The 14,480-nt window shown below is 40.8% G+C and overlaps 1 protein-coding gene across 1 annotated transcript in view; it reads left to right on the forward strand.

Annotated features, from left to right (window-relative positions):
- Positions 1 to 14,480, forward strand: part of IL13RA2 (interleukin 13 receptor subunit alpha 2) — a 65,034-nt gene that overhangs the window by 21,339 nt on the left and 29,215 nt on the right. Inside the window, exon 3 of the mRNA XM_008272903.5 lies at positions 674 to 832. The gene's annotated coding sequence lies outside the window, so the exon portion shown is untranslated. The remainder of the gene's footprint in view (positions 1 to 673; positions 833 to 14,480) is intronic.

Here is a 14,480-nt window from a genome sequence, read left to right on the forward strand (position 1 = left end):
TTCAGTTTATCTGGGATGAAATAAAAGTCTCATTCGGTTATAGAAAGAAAGATTTGTTAAAACTTCAATGAGTAAAGAAATGTATACGTGACTTTGAGTTTTAGTTACAACACCAGAGATCTTAGAAATCAGAGGGACTTCAGACATCATCTAGTTCTATCAGCTCATTTTACACATGAGAAACTGACCATTAGGGAAAGCACAGTGGCTATTTTGTTTGAGAATAGATTATTTTACTTCTAGGGTCCTATTCAATACGTTTTTGAAACTGAGGCCTAAAGAGGTTAAGGAAATTGCCCAAGGATACAGAGCTGACTGTGGGAGTGAGAGTTTCCAGTAGAATCCAGGTTTTAGGATTCCTTATCTATTTACAACTCTTTTCATACTTCAAGGTACTTACATCTCAAAACAATGATCCTTTGTGTAGTGTCTCACACACTCCGAAGAAACAGCTATAAACCTGGCAATCACATACGTACCTTTGGATTATTTTTTAATTCCCAGTGTGGTGAGTCACATAGTAAAATAAAGCTGGCGTATTAAGATGCCATATCAGGAACTAATTAAAAGGGAAAGAAAGGCACTTGGATGAACTTTGTAATTTCCTCTCAGTCTTTTGACAAATGTAACCTTGAATGCTGACCTGCTTTCAATGCAAATTTTCTCTTGACAGTTGGTACTTTTCGTGGATCCAGCAGAGCTCCTCCTACATAAAACAAAGGCTTTAGTCCTAAGGTTATTGAAAATCCATTAAGCTGAGAAGCTGTTCCTTGAGGCAAAGTTCAGTGCTACTGCAGAAGAATTCAATTACAACTGGACATATTCACATAGAGTAAGTCTGGAACTTTCACTTGGCAGTGGCGGGGCGGGGGGGAGGGGAGTTTGACGTTGATAGATAACTTATTTTTGAGTCATTGGTTCATTTTCTCCATATGTTTAAAATGGGCTCATGAATCTTTTTGATAAAAAGTAGTTGTTTGATTTTGTATAAAAGTAATTTGGGGAAAAACTACATTCTTGTATGAAGTTCATTAAACGTGCTGGATCATCAGTATGGCTAGCACTGTTGCTTTAATTTTTAGTGCTATTTTCCTATTATCCTTTAATTCCTATAAAATTGTTCCTCTTTTAAGCAAATCTGGTCCTTTGGAGACAGTAAGCATAGTTGTAGTTTAGAGTTAGGACATTCTTTGAGGTTTATTTTCTGTGTGATGTTTTTCTCTAGATGAGAACCTTCCACTTTGCAGCAGCTTCACTTTATTAAACTCAAAGATGGCCGGAGAGCTTTTCTGAAATGAATGATTTCATTTGGTGTTTTGACTTAATTTAGAAGAGCATTATGGCTACATGTAGAGTAGTATTATTAAACGCACATTCTAATTTCCCCTGCTTTTGCTCTGAAATGAATCAAGCATCACTTAAATATGAATATCACTTTGACATGTTGCACTCATTTTGGATGCTTCCAGAGTAGTTTTCTTCTTTTAATATAAAACAGGTACACAAAACCAGGACACTGATATCATTGATTTCCCAGCAACTTTTGATTGAAATTTTATGAAATTATAGGATGTTTTAGAGAGTTCAAGATTGAAATAAATTCCATGCATTTATTATGTACTTATTATTACTTTTTAAATGGGGAGAATACCAAACTAAAGCCAAGCAATTTGGTTTTCAGTTCTATGTCTCTTCTGCATAGTCTGTGGCTTTCGGATGGACATGCCACTTTGTCTTACTTTCTTCATCTGAAAAATGGGCCAGATATCCTGACTCTGCCTATTGTGATAAAAAATGGCAATAAAATGTTAGAAATGATGAATTAAACAGTAGGATACAACAAAGGAGAGGCAGAACACCTATTCAATTGATTTTATTTTTTCAATGCTAAGATCTTACCTTAAATGAAAAGCTATTTTCAGGATTATTTTTTTTTCTGGAGATAAGTAAAGTATATCATCTGTATTTTGCTACAAGTTGGGAGAGTTGGAGTAAGGTGCGTGGCTTGTTCCTTTTCATATATTTTTCAGTGTCATCAAGGAAGTGAGGAGGTGGCTCCTAGATATGGGAGAAGCAGAGGGCTCCTAAAAATTGAGCTATTATGCCCACGGTGCTAAAAACATTTTACATGCTCTATCCCTATCCCATTTAATCATTTCCTAAGCCCTATGGTGGCAAGCATTATTGCCTTTGTTTTATAGATAAGGAAATGGAGGTAGAGAGTTGGAGTGTCTTGCCCAGGTCCATGGGGGCTTTCTCCATTGTTCCATGCTAATGTTACAGTCATTCTAAAGCAATGGTGAGAAGAAAAGCTCTTTGGAATCATGTCTTCCATTCTGTCTGTAAAATCAAGACTTATGCTGTGGAGATAGAAAACGTACAGGGTCACGTGGAACAGCTCAGCAGATGCCAACAGCCATTGACAGATGCCTGCCTACAACACTTATCTTTATTGACTTGTCAGAGACCCCTGCCTGAGATTTGATCAATAGTCATTACGTTGGAAGAGTTTTTGGGAAGAGATTTTGTCTTGTTTTGTTTGCAAGTGGAGATGTTTGCAGGAGAGGGGTCGCTTTCTAATGCATGTATTTCTAGAAAAGTTCATTTATAAAATCTTTTTAAAAATATTTATTTATTAGGGCTGGCGCTGTGGCATAGTGGGTAAAGCCGCTGCCTGTAGTACTGGCATCTCATATGGGCGCCAGTTCAAGTCCCGGTTGCTCCACTTCCCATCTAGCTCTCTGCTATGGCCTGGGAAAGCAGTAGAGGATGGCCCAAGTCCTTGGACCCCTGCACCCACGTGGGAGACCCGGAAGCTCCTAGCTCCCGGCTAAGGATCAGCGCAGCTCCTGCCGTTGCGGCCAATTAGGGAGTGAACCAGTGGGTGGAAGACCTCTCTCTCTCTCTCTCTCTACTTCTCCTTCTCTCTCTTTGTAACTCTGCCTTTCAACTTTATTTGAAAGAATTTCTTTATTTGAAAGAGTTACAGAGAGGCAGAGGTAGAGAGAAAGAGGTCTTTCATCTGCAAGTTCACTCCCCAAATGAGTGCAACAGCCAGAGCTGGGCAGATCTGAAACCAGGAACCAGGAGCCTCTTTCAGGTCTCCTAAGTGGGTGCAAGGGCCCAAGGACTTGGGCCATCTTCTACTGTTTTCCCAGGCCATAACAGAGAGCTGGATTGGAAGTGGAGCAGCTGGGACGTGAACTGGTGTCCATACGGGATGCTGGCACTGCATACGGTGGCTTCACCTGCTTACAACACAGTGCTGGCCCTTATTTATAAAACCTTTTATCACATAATACTTTAGTAGGCAGTGTGGAATAGGATAAAGAGCTCAGATTTTGGAGTGATGCAGACCTGGGATTGTATTATGATTCCATTTTTTGAACTTGCACATGATATGTCATCTCACAGAACTTGGCTTTCTTCTTGAGCAAAACAGATGATAATGCATATGCTGAGGCCCTTAGTATAATAATCATAATATTTTGGAACACCTGCTATCAGTAGCTATGGTAGTGTGGGAACAACACTGGAATCACTTGGAGACTTGGAGTCCTGCTGTATTTGTTTCATTCACTCAGGGAATTATTTGTTGAACTTGTATTATGTGTCATGCACTATACCAGGCACTGGGGATACGGCAATGAGCAATCTGAAGTCCTTGCTTTCTTATATAGTAAATTCTAGTTCAGTGTGAATCCAACTACATGCATATCCTGATCATGTAGAGAAGGATTGATATTTTTCACATTTTAGAGATGGGATATTAGGCTTAAATGATGCAGTGATGAGCAAAATAAACATTATCCCTGACCTCTTTGAGTTTACAGTCTAGTATAGTAGAAATTAATCAAATAAGTTCACGAATTAATATAAGATTAAAACCACAATGTATCTCTAAAGGAAAGGTGCTTACTTCAGCTTCAGCAAGTATCATCTGAGAGTTGAAGAATGAATCAGTGCTATGCAGATCCTACTCAGTTTCTTCTGGATTTTTCTTGGATCTTCTACATTGTCTTTGGTGACTATTGCACACTTTATACTCTCTTTTTAAGCCTCTTACTCAGCTACTACATGTTTATGCTTAGGAGGTTGGCTTACTTCCTGTTTCACGTTGAAAATCATAGATATTGTGTGTGCCTGGACCTCTTATCCACACACCTGCTTATATTTTACACACATATTGACTTTGATTTTCACCCGTGCTTTTGTTCTCAGAGGAAAAACTAGTCCTACATTAGTCCAAATCCTATCTCTCAACCTGTGTTTTAGACCCTGTTCCACCATCTTGCTTTCTCAGTGATACCTTTACATAACTTCCTCCTTCCTGTTTTGTATTTTTGACTTTTTCCTCTCAGTGAGTTCTCAGAAACAACTAAAAAGGGACCTCTTTTCTTGACCCTTTCCTGTACAACCAAGTCCCATACAACCTATATAACTAAGTTTCAATAAAAAATGGTCTGCAAATACAGCTGCCTTTACCAACACCACTGATTACTCCCTATTTCCAACTGCAACATACATATTTCCATTTATTTCCCTCCATGTACCCCTCCGCCTTTGGCACGTGAAGTACTTTACTTTCTAATATTCTTTTTTTGAAATCATCTGCTTTGCTAGTTTTTGTGATAGCACTTTCTCCTGTCCTTCCTGCTTTCCTCATTACTCTTCAGTCTTGTTTGTGAGCTACTAGATTGAAAATCTATCTGTAAATTCAATTGTCCCAGTCTCTCTACAATCTCTCTCATTGCATTTTCAACTGGTCACTAAGGCTGTCTACTTTACCTTCCAACTAATATATTTTATATGTTTTTTTTTCAGGGTATTATTATTATCATAGTATGTACCATCATTGTGTCTGTCCTGAACTATTGCAAAAGTTTCCTAACTTGTTGCTTTTGTCCCTCTTCTTTCACTTCCCAGATCTATTCTAAGGGTGGCAAAAGCCAAATCTCTAGTTTGTATGCGTTATCCTGGGCTATTAGAGCATAACCCTCACGTTTAAAAGTCCCTCAGTATCTGCCTATAATAGTCAAAAGTCATTAAACATAGCTCCAAATTTTTGAACATAGCTCAGAAGGCATGCATGTCTGTGTACATACTGTACTCAGGCCCAAACAAACTACTTATAGATCCCTGAATTTGTTAAGCTGTATCAATTCCCAGCACTTGCTTAATCAAATCTTATTAGAAGAAATCCTTCCTGAAAATTCCCCTTCACCTCCTTGGCAAACACTTCCTCTTTATGAGATAACTTAAGTACTACATCCTTTAAAGACTCTTACCTGACTGCCACTCCCAAGACCAGATTGAATACCTCTCCTCTGAACTTCTAAGTGCTTGTCTCCTTCCTGGAACTTACCACATCTTCTTCATTTATTTATTTTATTTCTTTATTTTTTAAGAAAGTTTTATTTAATGAATACAAATTTCATAGGTTCAGTTTTAGGAATATAGTGGTTCTTCCCCCCATACCCACCTTCCCACTCCCACTCTCATTCCACCTCCTACTCCGTCTCCCATCCCATTCTTCATTAAGATTCATTTTTAATTATCTTTATATACAGAAGATCAGCTCTATACTAAGTAAATATTTCAGCAATTTTCAACCCCCCCAAAGTTTAAAGTACTGCTTGAAAATAAGTTTTACAGTTAATTCTCATACTACAAGGACAGCGGTCTTTCATGGGGAGTAAGTGCACAGAGAATCCTATTGTTGATTTAACAATTAACACTCTTATTTATGATATCAGTGATCAACTGAGGCTCTTGACATGAGCTGCCAAGGCTATGGAAGCCTTTTGAGTCCACAAACTCTATTAGTATTTAGACAGGGCCATAAGCAAAGTGGAAGTTCTCTCCTCCCTTCAGAGAAAAGTACATCCTTCTTTGATGGCCCCTTCTTTCCACTGGGGTCTCACAGAGATTCTTCATGTAGACCATTTTTTTGCCACAGTGTCTTGGGTTTTCATGCCTGAAGTGCTCTCATGGGCTTTTCAGCCAGATCCGAATGCCTTAAAGGCTGATTCTGAGTTCAGAGTGCTGTTTAGGGCGTTTGTCATTCTATGAGTCTGCTGTGTGGACTGCTTCCCATGTTGGAACATTCTCCTCTTTTAAATTCTATCTATTGTTATAATTGATGTTAGTATGTATCTAGCCCATAGACTTGACTTTTCAGGAAATTTCACATTTTAGAAACTTTAAGCTATCTATATTCAACATAGTTCTAGGAAAGTAAGATATACAATTTTAGTCAATACTGGAGCCTTCTGCTGGGTTACGCAAATATTCTGAGACCTAAGGCAATGTGAAAATACTGGAAAGCCCTTTTGGTCATTAATCTTTTGTCATCTCCCCGATAGACTCTCTGATATACCATTGTGTTCCATCCTGTGCTGTGCTTGGGCCACTGGATCATTGCTGAGATTGACTCCTCTGTCTGGGACCCAGAACCCTTACTGAAATTCCTCTGAGCTTCTGTCCCTTTCTTAAGCTGCTACCATCAAATGTTGAGCCGTTCCTTGCTATCCTTGCAATGTCTAAACCATACTAGATCCCTTGTAAGTTGGATTGATTTTTTTAAAGATGTAGTTCATTTATTTGAAAAGCAGAGTGAGAGAGAGAGAGAGAGAGAGAGAGAGAGAGAGAGAGAGAGAAACAGTTCCATCTGCTGGTTCACTCCTCAAATGGCTGCAGTGGCTGGGGCTGGGCCAGATTGAAGCCAGGAGCTTCTTCTGGGTCTCCCACATGAGTGTAGGGGCCCAAGCACTTGGGCCATCTTGTGTTGCTTTTCTCAGGCCATTAGCAGCTATCTGGATAAGAAGTGGAGCAGCTGGGACTGGAACCGGGGCCCACATTGGATGCCGGCTTCACAGGTGGTAGCTTTACCCGCTATATCACAGCACCAGCCGTAGATTGATGTTTTGAATATTGGTAATCCACATGTATTTCATGTTCTTTGAAACAGAGAAAACACTTTTTTATCCATGACTTTTTAAAATAAATTTGGTGTTTGGCATTTTGCATTTGATGTATGTTTGAGATTTCTGAGCGAAGATGTTGAGAAATCAACAAAATAGTAAATTAGGTGGATGATACACATTTGAAAATCATTGGTATACAGATGGCAATGATAGCTATGGGGGTGGATACAATTACGTTTAGAGAATATCAAATGAGAAGAGGAAGAACTTGGACTAAACTGCAAAGAGCTCTGACATTTGCTGTTAGGATAATTACAAGATGAGTTTGTTTGTAAATGAAATACAAAGAGTGGCCAGGTAGATTGAAGGAAAACTGTCAAACTAGTGTCAGAAAAGCCAAGGGAAGAGGGTTTCAATAAGGATAATGGCAAAGAGGTGAATGCTGCTGAGAGGTAGACAAGGTTGAGATTAAATATTAATGGAGGGGCCAGCACTGTGGTGTAGCAGGTTAAGCCACAACCTAGCAGTGCTGGAATCCTGTATGGGTGCTGATTCGAGTCCCAGTTGGTGCACTTTTGATCCAACTCCCTGCTAATGTGCCTGGGAAAGCTGCAGAGGATGGCCCAAGTGCTTGGGCCCTTGTATCCCTGTGAGAGACCTGGGTGAAGCTCCTGGCTCCTGACTTCGGCTTGGCCCAGCCCTAGATGTTGTGGACATTTGGGAAGTGAACCAATGGAAGAAGAGCTCTCTCTCTCACTTGCTCTTGCTCTCCCCCTCTCTGTAATTTTGCCTTTTAAGTAAATAAATAAATCTTTATAAATATCTATGATATATCAATCTCTATCTCTATCTATCTCAATTGGAGTCAGTAGCATGGAGGTTATTAGTTATTCCAGTGGGACCTAGTTTCAGAAAGTCATGAATTGGTGGTAAGGTGAATGAACAACCCAGAAGGGAAGGGAATGATGAAGAGTGGTGGGGCCTTGTGGTCAAAATAGCTAGAATAGTCAGCTCTTTTTGGGAAATTTGCCTATGAAGAAGTATTAAGGAGTATTGGAGCAGTAACTGCAGACAAATACGTGGACAAGGAATTTGTTTTTATTTTTAAGTTTGGGGATAAATTAGCATGTTCAGATGGTAGTGGGATGTATCCATATACACATTTTTAAAAGACAATGAAGCTCCTTTTTAAGAGTAATTAATTAGAGAACAGAGAGAGAGAGAGAGAGAGAGAGAGACTGATAGAATGACTACAATGGCAAGAGGCCAAGCTCAGCATCTGGGGACTCAATCCAGGTCTCCCATGTAGGTGGCAGGAACTTAACTACTTAAGCCATTCTCCCATCAGGGCCAGTGCTGTGGCACAGCCGGTTAAGCTGCCATCTGCAGTGCCAGCATTCCGTATGGGTGCCAGTTCGAGTCCTGGCTGTTCTGCTTTCAATCCAGCTCCCCGCTAATGCCTTTGGGAAAGCAGAGGAGGATGGCCCAAGTACTTACACCCCAGCACTCATGTGGGAGACCTGGAAGAAGCTCCTGGCCCAGTCCTGGCCATTGTGGCCATTTGGGGAGTGAACAGTTGAACAGTGGATGAAATCTCTCTCTCTCTCTCTCTCTCTCTCTGCATCTCTCTCACACACACTCTCTCTCTGTAACTCTGCCTTTCAAATAAATAGATAAATAAATATTTTTTAAAAAAGCCATCTAGTATCTCTGCCTCTCAGAGAGTCTATATTTGCAGGAAGCTGGAGTTCAAAGCTGCATCTGGGAATTAAACTCAGGCACTCTGATGTCTGCATCTTAACTGGTGTTCTAACCGACAGGCTAAATGTCCCATACATATATCTTTTTAAAATATTTATTTATGTATTTGAATGGCAGAGTGACACACACACATACACACACACACATACATACAGAGAGAGAGAGAGAGAGACTCTTCCATCTGCTGATTCCCTCCTAATGGATTCAATGGGTAGGCTGGGCCGGGCTGAAGCTAGAAGTCTGAAACTTGGACCATGTTCCACTGCTTTCCCAAGTTCGTTCAGAGGGATCTGGATCAGAAGTAGAGCAATCAGGACTTGAACCGGTATTCATATGGGGTTCCAGTATTGCAGGCAACAGCCTTAACCTGCTGTGCCACAGTGCTGGCCTCAGTTGGATCCCATATACACATCTTACATTTACTGAAGATATATGAGAGAATAAAATATTTAGGTGTATGACTCCTGAAAAAATGAGCAGAGTTGGAATTTAAAACACATGAAGAAATTGTACCAGATAACAGGAAATATGCTTCCTTTAATACAGCAGGAGAGAAGGGAGCATGTGGAAATATTCTCATTTCAAATCAGGAAAATGAGGGAAATTCCATCTGATACTTTCTTTTTTTTTCCTTTTTTTTCTTTGTAAGATTTATTTAGGCAAAAGGACTCAAACCACCAGTGCCTGTATGGGATACCTGCACTGTGGGTGGTGGCTTTACTCACCACACCACAGTGCCAGCCTCCCCCCCCCCCAATCTGATAATTTCGATTTTGTTTTCAAATAAATCTTGTGCTGATGATTGGGAGAGAAGGATGTGAGGATTAAAAAGAGTGGAAAAGATTTTTAATTGTCAAAAATGAGGTGAGATTAAGTGGAGCCATGTAATAGGGTTTCTAAGTAGTTCTATGTGAATATTTAAACTGGCATATTATGAATTTAGCATGGGACTTAACTATTGTGGGACTTCTTTTATTGGCTCTCATCTGTTCAGGTATAAGCACAGAGAAAACTGAGAGTTAGGCTCATCCAGAGTTGGGATTTTGTTAGGAGTGTATGATAAAAAGCAGAAAGGCAAGTTCAGTTTGGGGAAAGGAAGCTGATCTGGATTGAATAAAGAAGGGAAGAAAATAAAATCTGGATGATGCATTTGGAAAAAACAGACAGCTCTGTGAACTGAAAGTTATGCAAAGCTGAAAGTGTTGACATTGGCAATAAAAACACAAGCTGGAATGAAAGAAGGCCGTGGGAACATCATGTGACATCTCTGACCTCTTTCTGCATCTGTATATAAGCTGCGGTGAAAGACTTCGGGAAGCAAGAATACATTTGTGTGTGTAAATTTGTACATAAACCTCACTGTCATTGGTAGGCAGTATCGAGAAAATCAAAACAGGTTAGGAGTTCCCAATTCAAAGGAGTCCAGTGGGATGGGGCGGTGCTGTGGCATAGTAAATTAAACTTCCACCTGCAGCGCCAGCATCCCATATGGGTGCCCGTTTGAGTCCTGGCCGCTCCGCTTCTGATCCAGTTCCCAGCTGATGTGCCTGGGAAAGCAGTAGAAGATGGCTCAAGTGCTTGGCCCCTGCACCCACATGGGAGACCTGGAAGACGCTCTCTCTTGGCTCTTGGTTTCAGATCAGCCCAGCTCCAGCCGGTTGTGGCCATATGGAGAGTGAATCAGCAGATGGAAGATATTACTCTTGCTCTGCTCTCTCTGCCTCTCTCTCTCTCTGCAACTTTACTTCTCAAATAAATAAAATAAAATTTTTGAAAAAAAAAAAAAAAAAAAGAGTACAAGGCCGGAGCCGAGGCTCACTAGGCTAATCCTCCGCCTGCGGCGCCGGCACACCGGGTTCTAGTCCCAGTCGGGGCGCCGGATTCTGTCCCGGTTGCCCCCCTTCCAGGCCAGCTCTCTGCTGTGGCCAGGGAGTGCAGTGGAGGATGGCCCAGGTGCTTGGGCCCTGCACCCCATGGGAGACCAGGATAAGTACCTGGCTCCTGGCTTCGGATCAGCGCGGTGCGCCGGCTGCAGCGTGCCGGCCGCGGCGGCCATTGGAGGGTGAACCAACGGCAAAGGAAGACCTTTCTCTCTGTCTCTCTCTCTCACTGTCCACTCTGCCTGTCAAAAAAAAAAAGAAAAGAAAAGAAAAGAAAACTGTGACTGTATGTCAGGATGGGAGAAGTGTTGTGGTACCTGTGAGCAACTCCTGTGAGCAGGACTACCACAGGGCCACAGAGGCTCCTCTAGCACATCCACCCTCATGTTTATATAGTAAACAAAGTATAGACTTTGAAGGACTCAAAGCTGGACACTTGAAGTATTGTCACATTGTATTTTGTCACTGTGTAAAGTTTCCACTTCAGCATGTTATGGTTGCAATATTTGCAAACAGGTTAGTTCCGTATGGTTTATTTTCCATGTACGTGGTCAGAAGCTTCAGCCAAGTGAAGTGCTACATGTTTACGAACCTATATAAATGTAGCTCTCTGCAGTTATGCTTCAGACACAGAGGATATTTAGAAAATGAGGGACCAGGCTGTCTAAATACATACTTCCTTAATTGCTGGAAAATTTCAGTGCAAAAGAATATAAACTTTTAAAGGATTTTGATACACATTGCTAAATACCTCTCCAATTAATTTTAGGTGACAAGTTTTGCTTAAGCAAGAAAGTGCTTCATTTTGCTGTCACATTACTGTCTGGGGCAGCTAATCCAAAGCTTTATGAAAGTCAAAGGAGCTTTGGGTTACTCTAGACTTCTTGTTGTGCCATGTCCAGGTTGTCCTATCATCCGCTTGATCAAAGGTAGCTCATTCCCAAACCCACATTTTGACAAGCAGGACAGAGAAAAGGGAGAAAGGAGAGAAAAACTCCTTTCTCTTTGGAGGACTGTCTCAACGATTGGAAATAAGCCCAACCTTTCCATCTCTGAGGCTAGACTGTAATCACAATGCTACTGAAAGGACTCCAAGAAATATAGTCTATTGTGTGTAGCTATGTTCGTAGCTAACACTTGGGGGTCCCATTACTTGTGAAGAAAGGGAGAATAAATGTCGGGGAACAACTCGTAATCTCAGCCACACCATCTCCAAAAAGATGGTATCAATTCCCCATTCTACCAGTGGCCTGAGAGAAAGGCCACACTTTATAATAGCTATTTTTTGGTCTGCCCTGGCAACAGACTCCAGGGCAGGGAACATTGTGTCTTTTCATCTGGGCAGCATTGTGTCAGGAAATGCCTGTGGAAAGATCTGGATGGGTGCCTCCGACCATGTCAGCACCAATATAGCAAGCAAAGGCAGAAGTCAGGCATGGGGTATAAACAATAGAAATTCTGAGGTTCTTTCAATGAGAAGACTCTAAGGTCACTTGAAGAAATGCTGTCTAGTCTATCAAAAACAGTGAAAAGATGGCTGAGGTAAATAGACTTACCATATAGGACTAAGGGATGGATTTAGTCTTTAAATGGCCGGTTAAAAGGGATTAGTCATCTTAAAGCCTGAGATTAATTTATTATGAAGTGCAATCAATTCACTGAAAAACAATAAAGCTCTGCCCACATGCAAGCAAAAATAACTTTGGTTCATAAGAACTTTGAAACATTATGTTTACAAGTCTGCAAAATGGGTTGAATCTTCGACTGTTGCACATAAGACATTATTCCGAAACCAAGGAACTAATGAAAAATGTTTTGAGAGGAGAGATTGCCCTGATATTTATTTTTTAAAGGTTTATTTATTTATTTGAAAGTCAGAGTTACACAGAGAGAGGAGGAGAGGCAGAGAGAGGGAGAGAGAGAGAGAGATCTTCCATCCACTGGTTCACTCCCCAATTGGCCGCAATAGTTGGAGCTGGGCTGATCCAAAGCTAGGAGCCAGGAGCCTCTTCCGGGTCTCCCACGTGGGTGCAGGGGCCCAAGGACTTGGGCCATCTTCTACTGCTTTCCCAGGCCATAGCAGAGAGCTGGATTAGAAGTGGAGCAGCCAGCAGAATCAGCCCTAAAGGCATTCAGATCTGGCTGAAAAGCCCATGAGAGTATTTCAGGCATGGAAAGCCAAGACACTCTGGCAAAAGATCTCTGTGAGTGAGATCTCAGTGGAAAGAACAGGTCTTCAAAGAAGGAGGTACCTTTCTCTGAAGGGAGGAGAGAACCTCCACTTTGACTATGACCTTGTCTAAACAAGATAAGAGTCGGAGAACTCAAGGGGCTTCCATAGCCTTGGAAACTCATGACTGGAGCATAGGGAGATTACTGATGCCATAGACAGGAGTGTCAATTGGTAAAGTCAACAACAGGAGTCACTGTGCACTTACTCCTCATGTAGGATCTCTGTCCTTAATGTGCTGTGCATTGAGATTTAATGCTATAACGAGTACTCAAATAATATATTTCACTTTGTGTTTCTATGGGGGTGCAAACTGTTGAAATCTTTACTTAATGCATACTAAACTGATCCTCTGTAAAAAAAAAAAAAAAAAAAAAAAAAAAAAAAAAGAAACTATCAACTCCCAACTTGACTCTCACTGGGATTAAACATGACAATAGGTCTGATCTGATTTCATCATCATTAAAAAAAATCATCTATTATTTTTCACTTTATGTTTCTGTGTGGGAGCAAACTGTTGAAATCCTTACTTAATGTATACTAAGCTGATCTTCTGTATATTAAGATAATTGAAAATGAATCTTGATGTGAATGGAAGGGGAGAGGGAGTGGGAAAGGGGAGGGTTGTGGGTGGGAGGGACGGTATGGGGGGGAAGCCATAGTAATCCATTATTCGTACTTTGGAAACGTATATTCATTAAATAAAAGTTAAAAAAAAAAAAAAAGAAGTGGAGCAGCCAGGACTGCAGTGGGGTGCCAGCACTGCAGGTGGCAGTTTTATCTTCTACACCACAGCGCAGGCCCCACCGTGATATTTAAAGACAGCTTGTGGTCCCAAAATATCTTAATATCAACTTGATGGAAAAGAGAGACATCAGTGAGGAAGAGGAAAAGTGAGAAGAAGAAGAGGAAGAAACCAGATGAGAGAGGGGCATGAGCATGAAGCTGACAGTAAGAGACTGAAATGATGAAATTGATACCTTCCACAGTCTGCATTCCAAATAGGCTGCTTAAGTAGGCCAGGAAAAATAATCTTGCCAGGAGAGAGGTACTTGGAACTCTTAGGGAGTATGCATGGATATATTGTTTGACTCACTTAGATTGAATGCTTTCAAAATACAATATTTTTTTTCTTCCCATTCTGCATTTGAAATTGGGACCTGCACTAGAAGTCCTGGCCTTCCCTTAATTCAGATCTTCAGTCATGTTTCCAGACAAACGATGATGGTTTTAAACTGCCTTATGAATAGATAGCTAAAGTTCTTTCTGATGACTTTTACTGCAGAAAATAAGTCTAGAAGAAAACAAATGAAGCCTCAAATTGCACACAGAAAGTAGAGATGTTCTGGAGTCTGGAGAAATGGCAGGATTTTAAAAGCTAATATTTCCTTGGAGATGCAAGAAATTGGAGATAGGTTTGCAACAACAATTTGAACAGATATAATACCTTTGTTATAGCAATCACAGGTGAAGCTAAACATTGGTTGTTTTTAATTGCCTTAGAAAAATGCTCTTTGTAGGGTACTCTTTGATAAGTACAAACCCAAAGACCTCTGACCTACATCCCTTAAATAAGAACATTGCCATTAATGAATTGCATGGCAACAATCTAAGGCAGAGCAGGATCAACTCTTCATGTGAAATGCTCTACATTCATGTTTTAAAGAGGAGAAAATGAGAAAT

The sequence above is a fragment of the Oryctolagus cuniculus genome, chromosome X, assembly GCF_051225735.1.
Source record: "Oryctolagus cuniculus isolate XC-2025 breed Fujian yellow rabbit chromosome X, ASM5122573v1, whole genome shotgun sequence".
NCBI lineage: Eukaryota > Metazoa > Chordata > Mammalia > Lagomorpha > Leporidae > Oryctolagus > Oryctolagus cuniculus.